Raw genomic sequence first — 24,087 nt, forward strand, 5'->3', positions numbered from 1 at the left:
GGTAAAGGGACCCCTGACCATTAGGTCCAGTCATGGCCAACTCTGGGGTTGCGGTGCTCATCTCGCTTTATTGGCAGAGGGAGCTGGTGTACAGCTTCCGGGTCATGTGGCCAGCATGACTAAGCCGCTTCTAGCGAACCAGAGCAGCGCACGGAAACGCTGTTTACCTTCCCGCCAGAGTGGTACCTATTTATCTACTTGCACTTTGACGTGCTTTCGAACTGCTAGGTTGGCAGGAGCAGGGACCGAGCAACGGGAGCTCACCCCGTCGTGGGGATTCGAACCGCCGACCTTCTGATAGGCAAGTCCTAGGCTCTGTGGTTTAACCCTCTGGGGCTAAATAGCACTGCAATTCGGAGCCTCTGAAGGGCACCAGGTTAGCCAGAAGCTGTCCTGTGTGCTTCAGAATTTGGAAATCTACTATACAGGATTTCCCCCATGGCTGCCACCAACAAGGACCCTTCGGGATCTGAACAAAGGTCTGGGATAAAAGGATCCTTGCTGTTAGGGGTGAGATTCCTCCAAGCGATTTCTGGCAGTGGATCCTGCCATCAGCGTCTTATTGTTTCCACAACCATGAGCCTATTTATTAGGCTCGTTAGTTGCTTGTTATAACAGAGGTCTCCCAGTGACTTGCAATGTATTGAAAAACATAAACATATTATAATGTTAGCATTCATTAAAAAAGTCATGGAAATATCCAGAACAACCCCTCCCCTCGCAAGAGCCGCAGGAAACTTCGGCAACACACTAACAGAAAAACACCACCACCACCCTAGTCTATCGAAACCTTGGGGGCAAAAATAAGTTTTTACCTGGGACTGAAAATAAGTCAGCAAAGGCAGGTCTCCTTAGAGTTTCACAGGTGGGGAGCCACTCCTGAAAAGGCCCCGTCTCCCTTGTCACCATCTTCTGAGTCTCCCTTTAGGAAGGGAGCCAGAGAAGGGCCCCAGGTGAGAATCATAAGGAGTGGGTAGGTTCGTATTGGGAGAGGCATCCCAGAACGTCACACTACCACTCCCATTAAAAAAGGACACTTTGAGGGAAAGGACTTTCAAATTATTTGCAGCTGTCCATTTTTTGCGAGTAAAATGGAGGATAAAACTTCATTCCCATGGATTTACTCCTTTAGGAGCATAAGAAGCTGCCTTATTCTGAGTCAGAGCAGTGGTCCATCTAACTGACTGGCAGCGGCTCCCCTTAATGAGTGTTATGTCCATTTCCCTTTACAGTGGTACCTCGGGTTAAGTACTTAATTCGTTCCGGAGGTCCGTTCTTAACCTGAAACTGTTCTTAACCTGAAGCACCACTTTAGCTAATGGGGCCTTCCACTGCTGCCATGCAGCTGCCGCATGATTTCTGTTCTCATCCTGAAGCAAAGTTCTTAACCCAAGGTACTATTTCTGGGTTAGCAGGGTCTGTTAGATGAGAAATTTATTGCTCTTGCGCCAGGCTGGGGCCTCCTGCTGCTGCTGCGCCACCAGAGCACGATTTCTGTTCTCATCCTGAAGCAAAGTTCTTAACCTGAAGCACTATTTCTGGGTTAGCGGAGTCTGTAACCTGAAGCTTATGTAACCTGAGGTACCAATGTATCTGTATCTGCATTCCGTTCACCATATCTGCATCTGTGTGTGTGTGTGTGTGTGTGTGTGTGTGTTTTAAAAAAGCCCCCATGAAATTTTTTTTAGTGTGTATTGTTTCTAATATTTTTGCAAGCAGTTTTGCATAACATCATGAATTTTTGTTTGTTATTTTCACTAATAATACAGTCGTATCTTGGATCCCGAACGCCTTGGTACTTGGACGTTTTGGCTCCCGAACGCCAGAAACCCGGAAGCCAGTGTTCTGGTTTGCAAACGTTCTTTTGGAATCTGAACGTCCATTTCCGAGGCTTCCGATTGGCTGCAGGAGCTTCCAATCAGAAGCCGTGCCTTGGTTTCTGAACGTTTTGGAAGTCGAACGGACTTCTGGAATGGATTCTGTTTCACTTCCGAGGTACGGCTGTATATGGATTTCTGTGCACAGTTTCCTCACCCCCCCCCCACCAAATGTGCACTTTTTGTGTACAGTGGAAACTCGTGTTATGGATGGGATCCGTTCCGGAGGCCCGTCTGTAACATGGAACTGACGCAAGCCGAAGTGTCACGTCTGCACATGTGCGCGGCGCGATTTAGCGCTTCTGCGCATGTGTGAGTGGCAAAACCCAGAAGTAACCCGTTCCGGTACTTCTGGGTTGCCGCGGGACGTAACACAAAAACATGTAACCTGGAGCAGAGGCAACATGAAGTATGGCTGTACAGTGGTACCTCAGGTTACAGACACTTCAGGTTACAGACAGTTCAGGTTACACTGACCCAAAAATAGTACCTTGGGTTAAGAACTTTGCTTCAGGATGAGAACAGAAATCGCGCGGCGGCGGCGGCGGCGGCAGCGCGGCGGCAGCAGGAGGCCCCATTAGCTAAAGTAGTACCTCAGGTTAAGAACAGTTTCAGGTTAAGAACGGACCTCCAGAACGAATTGAGTTCTTAACCTGAGGTACCAGTGTATACAGTTTTTGTTTGGAGAGCTGCAGATAATATCCAAAAGATAGCTGTGTTTCGTTCAGTTCATGTATTGGCTTCAGGAAATGTAAATAAGATAGGTTGGGCTCGAAATCCTACCCAAACAGAAGCTCTCCTCCATTCCCGTCTACTGATAATAAATTGCATGTGGCCAGTTTAAACGACAGTCCGAGTGGAATAAAAATAATAGAATCATAGGAAAAAAACCATGGAGAAACCTGGTCTGAACAAAGACCTTGGATTCTTATCTCATTATACATGACAAAGCCATTTTTCACCTTTTCACCCCTTGCTTTTTCCTGTAAGACCTATTGCAGTCGTTAAGAGTCGTCAACAGGCTCATCACAGCTATCTGCCAATCACCCATTCCCACCACCCTTCTGAGTAATACCCCTCCCCACCTTCTCACTATATAGAAGGGTCTGGAAACTTCTGTTTCAGTGTATCTGAAGAAGTATGCATGCACACGAAAGCTCATACCAAGAACTGACTTAGTTGGTCTTTAAGGTGCTACTGGAAGGAATTTGTTTTGTTTTGACTATGGCAGACCAACACGGCTACCTATCTGTAACTAGAATCATAGGATTGTAGAGGGGGAAGGAACCCTGAGAGTGATCTAGTCCAGCCTCTTTCAATGCAGGAATCTCAACTAAAGTATCTAAGACAGATGGCCGTCAAATTTCTGCTTTTAAACCTCCAATGAAGGGGAGTCCACAACCTCCCAAGGGAGTCTGTTCCGCTGTCGAACAGCACTTACTGTCAGAAAGCTCTTCCTGATGTTTAGTTGAAATCTCGTTGCAACATGAAGCTAGCTCCCCAAATCTGCAGGGAGCTATTGCAGCTAGTAGCCATGAACTTGTTCTGTGTCCCAGAACTGAATACAGTGGTGCCCCGCAAGACGAACGCCTCGCAAGACGGAAAACCCGCTAGACGAAAGAGTTTTCCGTTTTGGAGGCGCTTCGCAAAACAAATTTCCCTATGGGCTTGCTTCGCAAGACGAAAATGTCTTGCGAGTTCCTGCGGGGTTTTTTCCCTCCCCCCCCCTTTCCTAAGCCCTAAGCCGCTTATCAGCTGATCCGCTGATAAGCCGCTAAACCGCTAATAGCGCTAATCCGCTAAGCTGTCAATGGGCTTGCTTCGCAAGACGAAAAAACCGCTATACGAAGAGCCTCACGGAACGGATTAATTTCGTCTTGCGAGGCACCACTATAACGATGTCACGAAAAGCTGGGATAGCTCAGTTGGTAGAGCAGAAGGCTCTTGATCTCAGGATTGTGGGTTCAAGCCTCATGTTGGTCAAAGTATTCCTGCATTGCAGGGGGTTGGACTAGATGACCCTTGTGATCCCCTTGTGATCTATGATCTCTTTTTTAAAAATTACAGGCAAAAAGCCGCTCCTGGTTGCCTCTCCAGGTTTCTTCATTTCTGCAGTCTAGGGTGGAGAGGGTCCTTTTGATGCTTCCATTGTAATAATAGTAGTAGTAGTAGTAATAATAATAATAATAATAATAATACAGTGGTACCTCGGGTTACATACGCTTCAGGTTACAGACCCCGCTAACCCAGAAATAGTACCTCGGGTTAAGAACTTTGCTTCAGGATGAGAACAGAAATCGTGCTTTGGCGGCGCGGAGGCAGCAGGAGGCCCCATTAGCTAAAGTGGTGCTTCAGGTTAAGAACAGTTTCAGATTAAGAACAGACCTCCAGAACGAATTAAGCTCTTAACCCAAGGTCCTACTGTAATAATAATGAAAATTATACCCTGCCCATCTGGCTGGGTTTCCCCAGCCACTCTGGGCGGCTCCCAACAGCATACCGATAATAATAGTTTTTAAAAAGCGATAAAACATCAAACATTAAAAGCCTCCCTAAGGCAGGCTGCCTTCAGATGTCTTCTAACAGTCAGATAGTTGTTTATGTCCTTGATATCTGGTGGGAGGGCGTTCCACAGGGTGGGCGCCACCACCGAGAAGGCCCTCTGCCTGGTTCCCTGTAGCTTTGCTTCTTGCAGTGAGGGAACTGCCAGAAGGCCCTCGGAGCTGGACCTCAGTGTCCGGGCTGAACGATGGGGGTGGAGACACTCCTTCAGGTATACTGGGCCGAGAGTCCGAATCATTAGAACATAACATCAGAAGGTAAGAAGAGCGCGGCAGGATCAGGCCCATCTTGCCCAGCATCCTGTTTTCGCAGCGGCCACTCAGATGCCTCAATGGCAAACCCGCAAGCAGGCTGAGAACACGAGACCCCTCCTCTCCTGTAGTTTCCAGGAAATGGTATTCAGAAGCCATTTGACCATGGAAGCAAAGCCATTGTGGCTATTAGAAGAAGAAGAGGAGTTTGGATTTGATATCCCGCTTTCTCACTACCCGAAGGAGTCTCAAAGCGGCTAACATTCTCCTTTCCCTTCCTCCCTCACAACAAACACTCTGTGAGGTGAGTGGGGCTGGGAGACTTCAGAGAAGTGTGACTGGCCCAAGGTCACCCAGCAGCTGCATGTGGAGGAGCGGGGAATCGAACCCAGTTCACCAGATTACGAGACTACCGCTCTTTTTTTTTTTAATGATATTTATTACTTTTAAAACTTACACACAAAAAAAGAAAGAAGAAACAAAAGAAACAATACAATATAGACAATACAAAACACAACCTTAACATCTAAACACCATAAACTATACAAAACAAAACAAAAACAATTTAACACACATCATACCTTTACCATAATCTATCTTTCATTCCCTTGTTTCATTGACCTCCTCTCACCTCCCTCCTTGTATTCCACTTCTATACGTTATCTCAGCAAATCCTTTATCTTAAAATATTTTTAATCTTATTCCCCATTAAATTTTTTTTTGGCCTTAGTGGAAATGTTTTTAAAGGTTAAGTGTAAATAGGAGACTACCGCTCTTAACCACTACACCACACTGGCATCGTAGCAATTTTCCTAATCCTCTTACAAAGTCATCCAAGTTGGTGACTGCTGCTGGCTCCTGCAGGAGCGAGTTCCACAGTTTAACAGCTACACGAAGGAGCCATTTCTTTTAATGGAAACGGACGGATGGAGATTCTATCCAGCTTCCTGACGATGACCTCAGCCAGTGCTGTTGAAAGCTCTCAGCGCCCGCTGGAAAACTCTCTGGCGGTTGCTGTTTTTCTTTCTTTTGGAAATCTAATATATTGATTAGCTTTCTTCAGTACAGCATCAATAAAAGTGTATAATGGCATGGCTGGGCCCTGTGGCGTCTTCCTCCTGCTGGTCTGAAAGCACCTCTATCCACTCCTCTCCTGCCTGCCCTCCAACCGGCAGGCAGGAAGCCAATGTCAGCTCTTACCTTGACGGCTGAGCATGGCTCCTCCTGGTCTGGCTAGTCTTGGCAACCCCGTCAGCAGGACGGGTAGCAAAACTTGACTTGAGGGTAGGTGGGGGTTGGCAGCTGGCAGCCGGCAGCCCCTGTGCTGAATCCGGCCAGCTGGGCAATATCTCCTGCTTCCATGGGTGTCAAGCCAGAGGGAAGATGGCCTGTGGCCTCGCCAGTGGTGCTCTTTGTTGGCAGAGAAACTGCTTCCTTTCCCATCAATATGACCCTACACAAAAAACCATTGCCAGCGAAGACGGCATTATCCCAGAGGCTGGTAACCCTTTCTATAGGGATGCAGGTGGCGCTGTGGGTTAAACCACAGAGCCTAGGACTTGCCGATCAGAAGGTCGGCGGTTCGAATCCCCACGACCGGGTGAGCTCCTGTTGTTGGGTCCCTGCTCCTGCCAACCTAGCAGTTCGAAAGAACGTCAAAGTGCAAGTAGATAAATAGGTGGAAGGTAAACAGCGTTTCCGTGCGCTGCTCTGGTTTGCCAGAAGTGGCTTAGTCATGCTGGCCACATGACCCGGAAGCTGTACGCCGGCTCCCTTGGCCAATAAAGCGAGATGAGCGCCACAACCCCAGAGTCGGCCACGACTGGACCTAATGGTCAGGGGTCCCTTTACCTTTTAACCCATTCTAAGGAGAGGGCCTCCTGCTTTTCTTCTTACATCCTTCACATCTTCCAGTAGACCTGGTGAAACGATGACATCTTTTGCACTAAAGGCAGCTTCGCCAACAGTAATAACAGTAATTTATATTCTTATCTCTCTGATCCTGCATGCTGAAGATCAGGGTAGTTAGATCCTGGTGCCTGCCATCCAAAGAAAGAGTTCAAACAGCCTGCGAAAATTCCATGGGTTTCAGCCCAGTCATGAGCAAAGTGTTGTTTCTGCTAGTCTGATCACAAACTTCTTTGCCTAAATTGGGAGTTAACCATCAGCCGACAAAGTTACAGCAGAAGCCTGCTACACGTTTAAATTCTGTTTCCTTTTGAGTGTTGCTGCATATGCTGCTTTCAGAAATAGCCTTTTTGTAGCCATTCAAGGCAGCTTGCTGAGTCCCCTTTCTCCACCTGCATTTGTTGTTTTTCACCAGCCCTGTCTCAAATTAGGCCTGTCAGAGCATCTTCCCTCTTTAATAGGGGGCATTTTTGGTCCATCTCAGTCACAAAGCCATAGGTTAGGTTGCCAGAAATCATAAAGGGGGTGGGGGGGGGAGACTTAACAACAACAACAGTTTGGGAGTCCTTTTAATTTAATTTGGCCTTAACGTTTTAGTATGATTATTATTTATTAAATTTGTATACAGTGGTACCTCAGGTTACATATGCTTCAGGTTACATACACTTCAGGTTACAGACTCCGCTAACCTAGAAATAGTGCTTCAGGTTAAGAACTTTGCTTCAGGTTAAAAACAGAAATCATGCTCCTGCGGCGCAGCGGCAGCAGGAGGCCCCATTAGCTAAAGTGGTGCTTCAGGTTAAGAACAGTTTCAGGTTAAGAACGGACCGCCGGAACGAATTAAGTACTTAACCTGAGGTACCACTGTGCTGCCCTTCATTCATGGATCTCAGGCCAGTTCATAGTATAAGAAGGCAAGACAAAGACACAAAATACATGATAAAAACAATAACGCCCCTCCCCACAGCCCCCTCCCACAGACACATCTCAAAGGGTCTAGGATGTTAATCAGCCAAAGCTTAACTTCTGCTCAGCTGTGAGGACTAGATACATGAGCTGTTGCTTTCCCCCCAAACGAAAGCTGCTGTTCTCTGAAATGTAAACAATAATTTCCCTCTTCCCAACCTAAGGAGCATCTCCACTGCTTGTCGCTATTTAGGGCCGCCATAGTTTGAAGAGCAAAAATGAGGGCACATTTGCCGACTTCTACTTTTAACTGCGGGTCGCTATGAAGACTCTACCCAAGAGAAAGAGGACGTGTCCTGGGAAAAGAGGAGATATGGCAACACTTCCCTTCGTAACTCCCCTCCAGGAAAAAATATTCTTCCTCCTCCTGCCCCCCCCCAAACAGTGGAGCATCTTCCTTTTAACTAGTTTCTGACAGATTTATTTCTTGCACAGCTTGACGGATGGAGGATTGTGGTGAGATGTTTTCAGAGCGAGAGAACAATTTTGCCATAATTAGAAATTGGTTGGGTTAACACGCAGCCGCCCCACCCCCACCCCCCGTTCCGCAAAATCTTTAAATGCAGCAGCAAAGCTGGGTAAGGAATGTCTCTCTGCCACACAATCGGTTATTAGCACTTGATCAGTTTTCTTGGTGGATGGCTTGCCGCTGGTGCATGAAGCTTGTGCAATAATAGGCCTCTTGATTAACAGATTTGCATATCTTTTGAGGACCCGGAATCTGCATTCTCTGTCCTCCGCTGCCATTGTCACAGACCCTATACATCTGCACCAGAGAAATGCACAATGCACGCTTGGCTCTCCTGCTGCTGGGGCGAGTGAAAGCATTAGAGCCAGTAAAATAGATAGGGATGCAGGGAGGTGGAATGTGTCAGACCAGGGGAACAGCAGAGCTGCGGGGCAGGAGATTTCTGCTGCCAGGTGAAGTGGAGGCATTTGCCTGCAGTAGAATAACATGCAATGGAATGAGACCCATAATTCACAGGGAGGTCTCAGCTGTGCGTGGCACAATGTTGATTGCCCTTCCTACTCGCTTCAATCCATTTGGCGAGGGTGCCCCCACTGAGCCAGGGAGGTCCTTCCGGTGTTTGCCATGGGTCACCGGAACGGATGGTTGTGTTGTCATTTGATGTCTCGAGGCCCCAGGTGATGGAGCCTGGAAATGAGAAGGACCTGGAGGTCTCGAGGAGCGGGGCAATAGCCCCACTCCCAATCAGGCCAGCACAAAAAGGTCTTTCCTACCCTGGGGTGTGTGGTTTCTTGGTTGGGCTGCTTGCCAGTGTGGTGTAGGGGTTAAGAGCGGTAGATTCATAATCTGGGGAACCGGGTTCGATTCCCCGCTCCTCCACATGCAGCTGCTGGGTGACCTTGGGCCAGTCACACTTCTCTGAAGTCTCTCAGCCCCACTCACCTCACAGAGTGTTTGTTGTGGGGGAGGAAGGGAAAGGAGAATGTTAGCCGCTTTGAGACTCCTTAGGGTAGGGATAAAGCAGGATATCGAATCCAAACTCCTCCTCCTCCTCCTCCTCCTCCTCCTCCTCTTCTTCTTCTTCTTCTTCTTCTTCTTCTTCTTCTTCTTTTGGTTTTAGGCTGGGACATTGCTGTGGGGTGCCCAGACCCTGGTGTGGTGTTTTTTATTGGCCCCACATTAAAATGAAAAGAAGAAGCTCAAACTCTTCTCTCTGAATTTGCATCTATCTTTCTGTCCGTCTATCTGGAGCTGCAAATTTTCTTCAAATCCGACTCATGGGCTTGTTTCTGCTCCTCACATCTTCTATCTCTTAAGTCTCTCTTTTACAGATAAAGTTGATAAAACTAGGAAGCTCAGTATTTCTCCTTCTCTCTTAAAACCGAGACAAACCATTCTGGCTTGATGCCCGTCCCGGAAAATGGAAACGCCACACCTTGATTCGAATTTGGAAGGGCTGACGTTGGACCTGATCAAAGTTGATGGGCGTAGCCATTCACATGGTGTGTGTACCGTGTCTTGTGATCAATTATGCAAGGCTTACCTGTTCCCCCCCCCCAATATTTTATTCAAGTTGGCAACCCCTGCCTCCCCACCACGCTTGAGCCACACCATATTAACAGTCCAGATGAGAGCAGATGAAACATGACGGTCTCTTTTGAGCTGGACAGGTTTTCTGTTTACCTCCGGCAGAGGCAAGAACAATGGGTGTCTGTTGGGGAGCGAACAATGTGATGTGGCTCTGCTTTAATTTGCTCAATGGGTTGGGCACCTTGTCCTGATTGCCAGCTCCTGGCCTTGATGGGGATCAAAGAGGGAAATGATGGAGCCAGTGGGCGGGCGGGCGGGCGGGGGTGAGAGACAGAGCGTTCACATGCACAGACCACAAACCCCACTTAGTGTCAAGTTGTCTGGGCTTAGTGAATAGCCCTGGGTATGGATTGCTAGCCTATAAATCAGAATGGCTGTTGCCACTGCGGGGCTCCCTTTTGGTTTAGGAACTTAATAACACTGATAGCTACAGAAGTTTTGATGCATATACAAAGCAAGATTCTGACTCCAGGTAGCTTCTCGGTTAGATTACTGAAACGGGTTATACATGGGGCTGCCTCTGAAGGCAGTGCGGAAACTTCAGCTGGTGCAGAATTCGGCAGCCAGGTTGCTCCCTGGGACAAGACACTTTGAGCATATTACACCAAAACTGCCTGACTGCACTGGCTACCAATTAGCTTCCGGGCCCAATTCAAAGTGCTGGTTTTGGCAGTGGTACAGTGGTACCTCAGGTTACAGACGCTTCAGGTTACAGACTCCACTAACCCAGAAATAGTACCTCAGGTTAAGAACTTTGCTTCCGGATGAGAACAGAAATTGCGCGGCAGCGGCGGCTACAGCGGGAGGCCCCATTAGCTAAAGTGGTGCTTGAGGTTAAGAACAGTTTCAGGTTAAGAACGGACCTCCGGAACGAATTAAGTTCTTAACCCGAGGTACCACTGTACTCTCCCCAGGGAGGCTCGGGTAGAAATCATATATCGAACAGAAGGAAAGCCCTTTAATCTGAGCAGGCTGAGAGCAAAAAAGTAAGGTTACCGTAACTTCAGTCATAGAGTTTCAGTATGCTGATGACAACGTGGTGTGTGCCCACTCAGAGGATTGGCCTATCACGCAACATCCAAAAAACCAACAAGTACAAAACAACCCCTCTGCAGTGCCACAAATCCAACTCAGTGGTGTAATGTTGGAAAATGTCGATCACTTCTCCTACCTGGGCAGTGGTCCTTCCACAAGGGCCAACATTGATGCCGAAATCCAGCATCGCCTGAGCTCTGCGAGTGTGGCTTTCTCCCAATTGAAATGCGGAGTGTTTGAGGACCGGGACATTTGCAGGGAAACCAAAATGCTAGTTTACAAAGCTATTGTACTGCCAATGTTACTGTATGCTTGTGAAACATGGACCACTTATAAATGCCATCTCCGACTCCTTGAAAGATTCCATCAATGGTGTCTCCGGAAAATTTTGCACATCACTTGGAAAGACAGGCGAACTAATGCCAGTGTACTGGAAGAAGCAAAGATCACCAGTGTTGAAGCAATGATTCTTCAACATCAACTTCGTTGGACTGGTCATGTTGTGCGGATGCCTGATGATTGTCTTCCAAAGCAACTACTCTATTCCGAACTTAAAAATGGAAAGCGTAATGCTGGTGGTCAACGAAAGAGGTTTAAAGACTCTGTCAAGGCATATCTTTAAAAACGTAGTAATAAACACCGACAACTGGGAAACACTGGCTAGGGAGTGGGAGGCAGCAAACACCAACCATTAGGACTCCTAGGAGTGCTGCTGCCACCAAGGCCATGGTGTCAACGTAACATTGCGTAGGCCAGGTGGAGAGGTACTTTGTGCGACACTCCCCACTTCCAGTCCCCAACTGGTCAAGCTGCCCAAGGCTGGTTGAAGTTGGAGCTCAGCAACAGCCCAAGAGCCACACGCTCCCCATTCCCTGACACAGATGGATAAAATGGTTAAAGAAGCAATTAAGATTGGATGCCCTGTTTCCGACAAGCAGGACTCGAGATTAATTCTTTTTCTTTCTCTCTGCCGCACAGTTTGGAAGTTACTTGCTTGAGGGTATCTCCCAGTCAGGCATCAGCGACTGTTAAGATCACTTAGCAATAAACAGGCGCAAGGCATATCTTAACTCAGAGGATGCCACGTTGCGCCTGATTTGGCATCACTCCCAACGCCCACCTCTGCCAGTCTTGGGCGCGGGTTGCCAGGGTCCTGTTCCATCCTTAGTCCTGCGTTCTCACCAGCGGCGTAGCGTGGGTTGTCAGCACCCAGGGCAAGGCAAGTAATTTGCGCCCCCTAAGCCGGGGCAAGGCAAGTAATTTGCGCCCCTAACCCCTAACCTGCCGCCGCTGCCAGCTTCTTCTTGCTGCTGCCTGGGCTGGTCGGGTGTGGTTCTCTCCCGCGCTCAGCGCTGCGCTGGGCGGCCGCTGCACTGTCCCTCCCCCAGATAGTCCCTCCCTCGCTCTCTCTCCGCTCCGCACGCCTGGCACCCTCCCCCTCCACAGTGGGCGGCGACCCGGCAGCTCGGATCGGATTCGCAGAGCCAGCACTGCAGTGGGAGAGAGTGAGTGAGCCAGGTAGGGGCAGAGAGCTGCGAGTGCGAGCGCGACCCCCCAAAATGTTGCGCCCGGTGCGGCTGGCCCCCCCTGCACCCCCACACTACGCCACTGGTTCTCGCCAGGCGTTCTGCCAGCGCTTTTCCTGCTGAGGAGAACAGGGCATAAAGTCTAATAAATACAACAGCCCTTTAAGGTAGAGCAAGCTAATACTATCTTCATTTTGGAGAATATCGGGGGGGGGCTATTGGGAGCAAGAGTGAGTGTCTTGTCCAAGAGGCAAGAAGGAGAAGCCCATTGATGGCCACCAGCCACAATGGCTCCATCCTATCTCCTCGTAAGAGGCACCAGTGCTTCTGAATACCAGTTGCTGGAAGCCACAGGAGATGAGCTTGGGAGAAAAGCAATGACAAACCTATACAGCATCTTAAAAAGTAGAGACATCACCTTGCCAACAACGGTCCGTATAGTAAAAGCTATGGTTTTCCCAGTAGTGATGTGTGGAAGTGAGAGCTGGACCATAAAGAAGGCTGATCACCGAAGAATGGATGCTTTTGAATTCTGGTGCTGGAGGAGACTCTTGAGAGTCCCATGGACTGCAAGAAGATCAAACCTCTCCATTCTGAAGAAAATCAGCCCTGTGCTAACTGGAAGGACAGATCGTGAAGCTGAGGCTCCAATACTTTGGCCACCTCATGAGAAGAGAAGACTCCCTGGAAAAGGCCCTGGGAAAGATGGAGGGCACAAGGAGAAGGGGACGACAGAGGACGAGATGGTTGGACAGTGCTCTCGAAGCTACCAGCATGAGTTTGACCAAACTGCGGGAGGCAGTGGAAGACAGGAGTGCCTGGTGTGCTCTGGTCCAGGGGGTCACGAAGAGTCGGACACGACTAAACAACTAAACAACAATAAAAACAACAGGAGATGAGAGGGCTCTTACTTGGGTCCTGCTTATGGGCTTTCCATGGGGCATCTGTAAAAACAGTGGTCTAGACTAGGTGGGCCCCCATTGGGCTGGGCTGGAAAGCTCCTCTTATGCTGCTTGTTGAGTTTGTTAAAGCCGAGATTTGAGCACCTTTGTTACAGCTCTCAGTGTGCACAGGGATTGGTCGCGGCTACTGTGTGACAGGATAGATCCTTCGTACATGCTCAGAGGCACTCTTATCTTGCAACTCCACTATGAGTTCCAGAGCCGAACCTTGCTACGCTTGTGCCCCCCAAATGTCTGTACTTGCGACTCACCGAGGAGTCGGCGGGCCGCGCAGCACAGCCCTTTGGAGACAATTCCCTTCTTTCTCCATCGCCTGTGATCTTCCCCTAATCTAAAATGGAATCTCTGGCTCGGGAGCTTTATCAAAACAGTTGTAATGGGATCTCAAAAAGGACAGTGATTTTCACAAGCGTGTTAGATGTTCGTTCCAGGGAAAGATATGAAAGCTGTGGGGTTTTTTCCGCGGGGGGTGAGAAACGAACACGGTCAGGAAACGAGTGATGCTATCGAGCATATTACACAAGCCATAGCTGTGTGTGTTGATCAGCTTGGAGAGGAAGGCCAAAGATTCAGGCACATAACTTTATTCATCCGGCCCAGTGGCTTTCTCGGCCCCCAATGCCACACTGATAAGACCCAGGGCTTTGGTAGGTAGGCACAGCAAATACCATTAGGTCCAGTCGCGGCTGACTCTGGGGTTGCGGCGCTCATCTTGCTTTACTGGCCGAGGGAGCCGGCGTACAGCTTCTGGGTCATGTGGCCAGCATGACTAAGCTGCTTCTGGCGAACCAGAGCAGTACATGGAAACGCCGTTCACCTTCCCACCGGAGCGGTACCTATTTATCTACTTGCACTTTGATGTGTTTTCGAACTGCTAGTTTGGCAGGAGCAGGGACCGAGCAACGGGAGCTCACCCCGTCGCGGGCATTCGAACCGCCGACCTTCTGATCGGCAAGTCCAAGGCTCTGTGGTTTAACCCACAGCACCACCCGCGTCCTTATACATAAATCCGGCACTGCCCAGAGTTGAACAGGAGGGGTGCAGTGTAACCATCTGCCTCCGGGCTGGGCTGACGGTTAGCGTACCCTGAAGGGGTGCAGCAGCCAACCTCTTCCTGGGTTTGGAAACTTTTAATGGGTTTGTTCCTGGTGGTTCTGCAGTTGCTCTCTTGTGGCATTTTGTTGCCCCATGGCCCACCATTTGGGGATGACCTGGTGACTTTGCTGCCTCACACGCTTGTCTGAATCAAGGCAGCTGAAGCTGTGAGGCTGTCCGCTGCACCCCTGCCTTGCCCACTGCAAAACCCAGAGCTAAAAACAAACCAAACCCCCAAATCAAGCCATTCACGGGTCGTGCTGCAAGGCCATTAAAAAACCTGCTGACTCCCGCTTTCTTACTCCTTGTCTCAGTCTGTATACACAGGGGGGGATTCAGTTTTTATCTGCTTTTTCTCCAATATTTTTTTTATATCTAACAGTGAAATATTTATACGGCCCAATAAAAGGCGGAAAGCTCGCAATCTCTCTCAAATTCATTGGAGACCGAGAGGAGCTTCCTAGTACGAATTTAACACCCAGCCGTGACCCCTGGTAATTGACTCCATACATCTTTAGCATCAAGAATTTACATAATACACAGGAAAATGATTGATAGCTCCTGGAAGCCAGCCTGTCTGCCGAGAGGCCATGTGTACCGCCATCCGTCTTGCACGCTGCGGCCTGTCTCACCCTGCCCTGCATCGCAAACATGGCCGTGACACCGGGACTCTCCATGTCACCTCCCCCCCACCCTGTCGACCACCACAATCCAGGAAGGCAATTCCTTTTTAAATAACAGGAGGTCTCTCTTCAGCAGCATCTGTGGCCACAAAGGGTGCATCACACTTGGGTATGGCTCAAGGACCAATGGTCACAAATTGAGGTGCAGGATTCTGGGCTCGTTTTTTTCAGTTAGGCCAGCGAGGGCCTCACACATGGCGATCACTTCAGGTGACGTAGTTTGGACGTTGTTTTAGGGGCTGCTGGGAGAGGAAGCAAACTCAGTTCAGCTCAGAGCGCAAAACAACATTAGGAGGTTTTCTGAAGGAGCGTCTCCAGTCCCATCGTTCTTCCCGGACACTGGGGTCCAGCTCCGAGGGTCTTCTGGCGGTCCCTCCCTGTGAGAAGTGAGGTTGCAGGGAACCAAGCAAAGGGCCTCCTCGGTAGTGGCGCCCACCTTGTGGAATGCCCTCCCTTCAGATGTCAAGGAAAAAAACAACTATCTGACTTTTAGAAGACATCTGAAGGAAGCCCTCTTTAGGGAAGTTTTCAATGTTTGATGTTTTATCGTGTTTTTAATATTTTGTTGGGAGCCGTCCGGAGTGGTTGGGGAGACCCAGCCAGATAGGCGGAGTATAAATTATAAATTAGTAGTAGTGGTGGTAATATTCTCCCACACAAGCCTGCTTTGTTAATTTTTGCTGCTTTCATTTATTTATTTTTAATAATTTTTATTAATTTTACTTATAATCACAATCCATAACATTGTATCCTCTTACTAAATCTCTTGTCTCTACCGAGCCTAAACGACTTCCCTCCCTCCCGCCTAAATAAAATTTTGCATTTTTGCATTTTACTTCCTTTCCTATTCTTATTATATCATGACTTAAAATATTAAATTACTCAACCTGAATAGGTAACTAATTCATCTTACAAATCTTCAGATAACCCTGCTAATGATGTTAATTGCTTACAGTTGTCTTTCAAATATAATATAAATTTGTTCCAGTCTTTTTGGAATACTTGATCTTGCTGGTTCCCGTCAGTTTTGCCAGTTCTTCAAAATCCATCATCTTCATCTGCCACTCTTCTTTTGTTGCTACAGTAGTACCTTGGGTTACAGATGCTTCAGGCTACAGATGCTTCAGGTTACAGACTCCACTAACCCAGAAATAGTACCTTGGGTTAAGAACTTTACTTCAGGATGAGAACAGAAATCGCATGGCAGCAGCGCTGTGGCAGCAGGAGGCCCCATTAGCTAAAGTGGTACCTCAGGTTAAGAACAATTTCAGGTTAAGACTGGACCTCCAGAACAAATTAAGTTCTTAACCAGAGGTACCACTGTATTTCATGCTGTTTCCATTTCTGGGCTAATAAAATTCTTGCTGCAGTTGTTGCATATAAGAACATTTTTTTAGAAACCTTCTAGTTTTTTTAGCAAAAGTGGTTTTAAACATTTTACTTGACTCATTATATATATCATCTCCCAGAAAGCTTTTACCTCTTTACATGTCCACCACATGTGGAAAAAAGTACCCTCCTTTTCCTTACATGTCCAACCGTCATTTTTTGTTCTGTACATTTTAGCCAATTTAACTGATGCTAAATGCCACCTATACATCATTTTCATGACATTTATTTAAGCGTACTGCATGCAGTAAAACCAATACCTTCCTTCCATAACCTCTCCCATTCTTCTAACTGTATATTATAAACAATGTCTTTAGCCCAGTGTATCATTACTGTAATTTTTGCTGCTTTTAATCTCGGGCATTTGGGTCTACAGGGGACCTTGACACTGGCTTACGGTACTTAAACAAGCATAATAAATACCACGAGGGACGCGGGTGGTGCTGTGGGTTAAATCACAGAGCCTAGGACTTGCCAGAAGGTTGGTGGTTCGAATCCCTGCAACGGGGTGAGCTTCCGTTGCTCAGTCCCAGCTCCTGCCAACCTAGCAGTTCGAAACACGTCAAAGTGCAAGTAGATAAATAGGTACCACTCCAGCGGGAAAGTAAACGGCGTTTCCGTGCGCTGCTCTGGTTCGCCAGAAGCGGCTTAGTCATGCTGGCCACATGACCCGGAAGCTGTACACCGGCTCCCTTGGCCAATAAAGCGAGATGAGCGTCGCAACCCCAGAGTCGGCCACGACTGGACCTAATGGTCAGGGGTCCCTTTACCTTGAATAAATACCACATCAAAACGGAACAGTATGGATAAAGCAACCACTCAACTTCTAGAAGCGTATAAAACAGCAGCTGTAGTACAGGGGTGAGGAATCGGTGATAAGGTACCACCAGCCTTCAGAAAGGTGGGCAGAGATGGGGCACGTAAACCTCCCTCTGAAGGGCATCTGTGGTCCTGTTGCCAGAAGTAAAACAAACAAAACCATAAGCTGGTGTGGAAATGGAATGGGCTAAAGGTTAACACAGAGAATGAGAAACTAGGATCGAAAGATTTGTCCATCCCTAGTTTAAATCTCTTTAGTAACAACCTCCTGCCTTGTATTGGCCATATACAGTCGTACCTTGGAAGTCGAACGGAATCCATTCCGGAAGTCCCTTCGACTTCCAAAACGTTCGAAAACCAAAGCATGGCTTCTGATTGGCTGCAGGAAGCTCCCGCAGCCAATCAGAAGATGCGGAGGCCCCGTCGGACGTTCAGCTTCCAAAAATAGTTCGCAAACCAGAACAGTCGCTTCCGGGTTTGCGGTGTTCAGGAGCCAAAGCGTTTGGGAACTAAGCTGTTCGAAAACCAAGGTACGACCGTATGTCAAAGTTGGGCTGAAGAATCTTGGGGAAAGAGAGGACCTCCTGCCATAGCCCTGAAGCCTGTGGAGCCGCCACATCAAAGGTTGTGATCTACGGTGTGTAAAAGGGTTAAAGAAGGCTGTGTCTCAGGTAACCTGATGCCGAGCTGTATAGGTACCAGCACATTGAACTTGGCCCTGTAGCAAGTTCAGATCCCACAAGCACAGTGTTATTGCCACAATGGTTGTGCTCTGCTCAGAGGCAGTAAATGCTCTTGAATCCCTAGAAGCCACAGGAGGGGAGAGTTGCTCTTGTGCTTGAATCCTGCTTGCTGGTTTCCCTCTGTGAGAACAGGATACTTGACTAAATAATAATAATAATAATAATAATAATAATAATAATAATAATTTATTATTTCTACCCCGCCCATCTGGCTGGGCTTCCCCAGCCATTCTGGGGGGCTTCCAACCAAATATTAAAATACAGTAATACATCAAACATTAAAAGCTTCCCTTAAACAGGGCTGCCTTCAGATGTCTTCTAAAAGTTTGGTAGTTGTTTCTATTCAGAACAAAAGGCTAAATTGATAGTCAACAATGTGGTGACAGAAGAGTTTAAAATTGAAAAAGGAACACGACAAGGTTGTCCTATCTCTCCCCTGTTATTTATTTCGGTCCTGGAGGTGCTCTTGAACATGATTAGAGGAGACCGGTTGGTTGAAGGAATTCAGGTCGGAGCGAAACAGTACAAACTTAAAGCTTTCGCAGATGACCTGGTTTTGACTCTACAGGAGCCAGAACCTAGTACGAAAAGGGTATTACAATTGATTCAAGAGTTTGGTCGGGTGGCGGGATTTAAATTAAACAAGCAAAAAACTAAGGTACTGGAAAAAACTTAACAGTTACAGAGTCAGAAAGGTTTCAGAAAGAGACAGAGTTAAACGTGGTTAAAAAAGTAAAATACCTAGGGGTAAACATAACAGCAAAAAATTTGAGCTTATTTAAGGATAATTATGAGAAATGTTGGTCAGAAATTAAGAGAGATTTAGAAAGTTGGTCAAGATTGAAACTTTCCTTGTTAGGCCGGATTGCTGCTATAAAGATGAATGCATTGCCAAAATGCTGTTTTTGTTTCAAACTTTGCAGATTGTGGACAAAACGGAGTGCTTTGGGAAGTGGCAGAGAGATATTTCCAAATTTGTCTGGCAGGGCAAAAAGCCCAGAATCAAGTTTAAGATATTAACTGATGCGAAAGAAAGAGGGGGCTTTGCCCTGCCAGACTTAAGGCTGTATTACAAATCAGCAGCTTTCTGCTGGCTAAAAGATTGGCTGCTTCTCGAAAACACTGATGTATTGGATTTGGAAGGTTTTAACAATGCTTTTGGTTGGCATGCATATTTATGGTATGACAAGGTTAAGATTCATAAGGCTTTCAAGAACCATATTGTCAGAAAAGCAGTGTTTAATGTCTGGACAAAATACAAAGACTTATTGGAAAATAAAACTCCAAGGTGGCTTTCACCACTGGAAGCTAAGGCCCGGAAAAGACTCAATATGGAGGCCGAATGGCCGAAGTATTGGGAAATATTAGAAAAAGATGGAAATAATTGGAAATTGCAGAGTCTGGAGAAAATGAAAGATAAAGTGCGAGATTGGTTACATTACGCTCAGATTAAAGAAGTTTTTAAACTTGACAAAAAAGTTAGGATTCCAGGTGGAAAAATCGAAGTTGGAAACGGAATTGTTAGAGCCTAAGACTAAGGTACTTTCAAGAATGTATAACTTGCTGTTAAAATGGAACACACAAGATGAAACGGTCAAATCGGCTATGATAAAGTGGGCACAGGACATTGGGTATAATATCATGTTTGAGGACTGGGAAAGGTTGTGGACCATCGGGCTGAATTTCACTGCATGTAATGCTTTGAAAGAAAATGTTATGAAAATGATATATAGATGGTACATGACCCCAGTCAAACTTGCAAAAATATACCATTTGTCTGATAACAAATGTTGGAAATGTAAAGAAAATGAAGGAACGTTCTTTCACCTCTGGTGGACTTGCCCTAGAGTGAAGGCTTTCTGGGAAATGATATATAATGAGCTGAAAAAGGTATTTAAGTATACCTTTCCTAAGAAACCAGAGGCCTTCCTTCTGGGTATTGTCGGCCAGAGGGTGTTAAAGAAGGACCGAACATTCTTTATGTATGCAACAACAGCAGTAAGGATACTCGTCGCCAATCACTGGAAAACCCAAGATTTACCCACATTGGAAGAATGGCAGATGCAACTGATAGACTACATGGAACTGGCCGAGATGACCGGCAGAATCCGAGACCTGGGAGAGGAGACGGTAGAAGAAGACTGGAAGAAATTCAAGACTTACCTACAGAAACATTGTAAATTGTATGAATGTTAAGAAGGATGCTAGATTATAAATAACTTGGCACCATTAAGCTAGATGAAGTGATATATGAAGATAAGTTAAATTTAAGAAAAGACAAATTTTGGATAATTATTAGGCTAAATTTAAACTTTTAAGGTTTGAATAAATGATATCTAAAATTAGAGACACACCATTGGAAAATTAGATAACAAGAATGGAAATAAGGTGATAAATTGCTGGTTAGATATTTATAAATTAGGAACGCAGGAGCGGGAGATGCGAGGGAGTCCAAAGAAGTTAAGAAAATATGTTACGATATGTGTTACCTTGTTTCTTTATTTGTATTGTAATTTATTAAAAAAAAAACTTTCAATAAATATTTATAAAAAAAAAAGTTTGGTAGTTGTTGTTCTCTTTGACATCTGGTGGGAGGGCATTCCACAGGGCGGGCGCCACTACCAAGAAGGCCCTGTGCCTGGTTCCCTCTAACATTCTCCTTTCCCTTTCTCCCCCACAACAAACACTCTGTGAGGTGAGTGGGGCTGAGAGACTTCAGAGAAGTGTGACTGCCCCAAGGTCACCCAGCAGCTGCTTGTGGAGGAGCAGGGAAGCGAACCTGGTTCCCCAGATTACGAGGCTACCGCTCTTAACCACTACACCACACTGGCCCTCGGTGCTGGAGCTCAGTGTCCATGGAGGTGGAGACGCTCCTTCAGATATACTGGACCGAGGCCATTTAGGGCTTTAAAGGTCAGCACCAACACTTTGAATTGTGCTCGGAAATGTAGATGGGCCTTTGGCCTTATCCACCAGGCTCTTCTTACGTTATCGGCTGGCAGGAGTTTGCCCCCACAAGCAGGCGGGCCACTGCGCCCTGCACCAGCCTCAGAGGAACCGTAGTCCTCCTCCATCCAGCCTTTGTGATTTAAATCAATATTTTAAAAAGAAAGAAAAGAATAAGTAGCACAGCAACGAATGCGGGGAAGGACTTTGATGAAAAGCACCCCTTAAAATATGCAACATCATGGCAGCCGTGGGCTACCCTTTTGAGTGCTGTCCCTGATGTTCCTGGACTTTCTTTTCTAATAGTGTCCTTTTCTGCGTTCTAAAAAGAAGAATCTAACATTCCATATTTCCTTAATGGGTTTCACACGTGCCGGTCTGTCCCCCTCCAAAGCCAGCATGATATGAATCCATAATTCTTTAATGAAACATTTCCCTGCGCTTCCAAGTGAGCTGTGCTTGATTTACAGAGCTGTACACAAAAGGTCAGTTTACTCAATCCCGGCGCTTTCATCACCCCTGCCCCAAATTCTGCTGGAATTAAAAAGCCATCTAGATCTTTTGAAACCTTATTTATGAACGCTTGAAAGCATAAGTAAGTTATCATTTGGATGCCTTCTTCCTGTTCTGATATATATCAGCTGGTGATGGCATGGACTTGGAGCTTAAAAACAACAACAACTATATCACACAACGCAATATGGTGCTCTTCTACTATTTTGACACTCTTGCTGTGTTTTTCTTACAGTTACCAAAGAAAAAAAGGGAAGGGGTTATTAAGAATATTGATCAGCCAAGTGCTCTGTTAATTTGAACCCCCATCTGTATTTGTTTACATAGAAATCTCTCTAATCTAGATTTTATTTTTATTTTATTTTTTGGCTGCTTAATATATTCTCCTCTGTTCAAAATATTCAGCCCTGCTGTAGTTGGCTTGCACTATCTTAAAAGGCCTGGACCACAGGCTGTATGTGTGTGCTTAAGGACTACAAAGGGACACAGGTGGCACTGTGGTCTAAACCACTGAGCCTCTTGGGCTTGCTGATCAGAAGGTCGGCGGTTTGAATCCCCGTGATGGGGTGAGCTCCCATTGCTCAGTCCCAGCTGCTGTCAGTTCGAACTCCTAGCACTTCGAAAGCACTTCAAAAAGTGCAAGTAGATAAATAGGTACCGCTCCAGCAGGAAGGTAAATGGAGTTTCCGTGCGCTGCTCTGGTTCTCCAGAAGCAGCTTAGTCATGACCCGGAAAAACTGTCTGCGAACAAGCACTGGCTCCTGTAAAGCGAGATGAGCCCCATCTCCCACCTATGGCATCAGAATCAGGGAAGAAAGGAGTACTACTGGTCCATATCTTTCCCCTTTGACAGACAGGGACATGCGACCCGCAGCTTGACCGTCACGGCTTCTTGTGGATGCGACCACAACACCCTCAATAATTGGAAAAGGAGTCGATGTCTTGCTAGAGGAGACCTAGAACACGTGGCCATATATTTCCCATGCTAGTGAAAAGGGCCTACAAAATATGCTATCCTCTGCATCCCGACAAATCTGGATGTGGCATGCCTTGTCCCTGCAGTAAAGGTAAAGGGACACCTGACCATTATGTCCAGTCGCGGACGACTCTGGGTTTGTGGCTCTCATCTCGCTTTATTTGCCGAGGGAGCCGGCGTACAGCTTCCGGGTCATGTGGCCAGCATGACTAAGCCACTTCTGGCGAACCAGAGCAGCGCACTGAAACGCTGTTTACCTTCCCGCTGGAGTGGTACCTATTTATCTACTTGCACTTTGATTTGCTTTCAAACTGCTATGTTGGCAGGAGCAGGGGCCGAGCAATGGGAGCTCAGCCCGTCGCAGGGATTCGAACCACCGACCTTCTGATCGGCAAGTCCTAGGCCCTGTGGTTTAACCCACAGTGCCACCCGTGTCCCTGTACTTTGGCCAATTAAGAAGCTTATAGGGATCAGGCACGAGCTCAGGTATATTTGCAATATGTCTAAATATCTGCTTCTTCCCCCAATGCCCGGGGGCACAGGTTTTGTGATCTCATTCAACCTGTGTCTCCACTGAAGTGTCTTTCAATAAACTGAATTCCTTTTCCACCCACCGTCCCCTCAGTTGACTTAAGGGACCCTCTAGGGGCCACAAGACCATGTGCACTTGTGGATGCTTTAGCCAGAGAAGATGACCTTGTTGTGGATGGATGTGAATGCCATACAAACCTGACCAAATAACATAGGAGGAACGAATATTGCAAATACATGAATACTTAACCTGGTAGCTGGCGAGATTTGCGTTTGTGTGTGTTATGATTATATTTAATTGTCTAGTTATATTTTGTTATACGTGTAAGAAAACCAATAACAGTTACTTGAAATGAAAACCAGGAGTAAGGCAACCCACATTTAGCTCAGCCTCAAATATCTCCTTTGAGAAAGACTGTGTTCATAGTACAGTGGTGCCTCGCAAGACGAAATTAATCCGTTCCGTGAGGCTCTTCGTCTAGCGGTTTTTTCGTCTTGCAAAGCAAGCCCATTGACAGCTTAGCGGATTAGCGCTATTAGCGGTTTAGCGGCTTTTAGCGGATCAGCTGATAAGTGGCTTAGGGCTTAGGAAAAGGGGGGGGAAAGGGGGGAAAACCCCGCAGGAACTCACAAGACATTTTCGTCTTGCGAAGCAAGCCCATAGGGAAATTCGTTTTGCGAAGCGCCTCCAAAACGGAAAACCCTTTCGTCTAGCAGGTTTTCTGTCTTGCCAGGCGTTCGTCTTGCGGGGCACCACTGTATGGAGATCACTTTGGGGGGGTGTAGGCCATTGTGGTGTTCATGCATGTTTCTGGGATTGTTTTTTTCCTACTCTGAGCCAACTTGAGGTTTCTTTAGACATGAAAGGTGGGGTGTTCATTTCTTGGGGAGGGCGTTAGTAAATGGGTGGATGTATGCAACAGAAGCTGCAACCCCCCCCCCCTGCAATTGCCCTTGGCTCCTGGGGAAGGGGGACAAATGACTGTTGCCTATTGCTTGCCCAAGGAGACTGGGTGCCTCTGTCTCCTAAATTCAAAATGTGCCATCGTTGGATGTTCCACCGCCAGTTAGTGCAAAAACCTCGTAAACTGACAGTGTCCATCTTTTTGCCTTTTGAGTCAGTTGTGTGAAACGGCTCGCCTCAGAAAATGCTATGCATTATATACAAGGGGTAAAATGCCACAACTCATTCCTCTCTCTCTCTCTCTCTCTCTCTCTCTCTCTCTCTCTCTCTCTGTTCTGTTTT

At 47.0% G+C, this 24,087-nt stretch overlaps 1 protein-coding gene and 1 long non-coding RNA gene across 2 annotated transcripts in view; one reads left to right on the plus strand and one right to left on the minus strand.

The window, feature by feature from the left end:
- Nucleotides 1-24,087, minus strand: part of LOC309345521 — a 330,624-nt gene that overhangs the window by 131,373 nt on the left and 175,164 nt on the right. The gene's annotated exons all lie outside the window — the stretch shown is intronic.
- CUX2 (cut like homeobox 2) overlaps nucleotides 1-24,087 on the plus strand; it is a 264,515-nt gene that overhangs the window by 119,976 nt on the left and 120,452 nt on the right. The window lies entirely within an intron of this gene.

The sequence above is a fragment of the Podarcis erhardii genome (genome assembly GCF_964252035.2).
Source record: "Podarcis erhardii genome assembly, chromosome: 7".
Taxonomy (NCBI): Eukaryota; Metazoa; Chordata; class Lepidosauria; order Squamata; family Lacertidae; genus Podarcis; species Podarcis erhardii.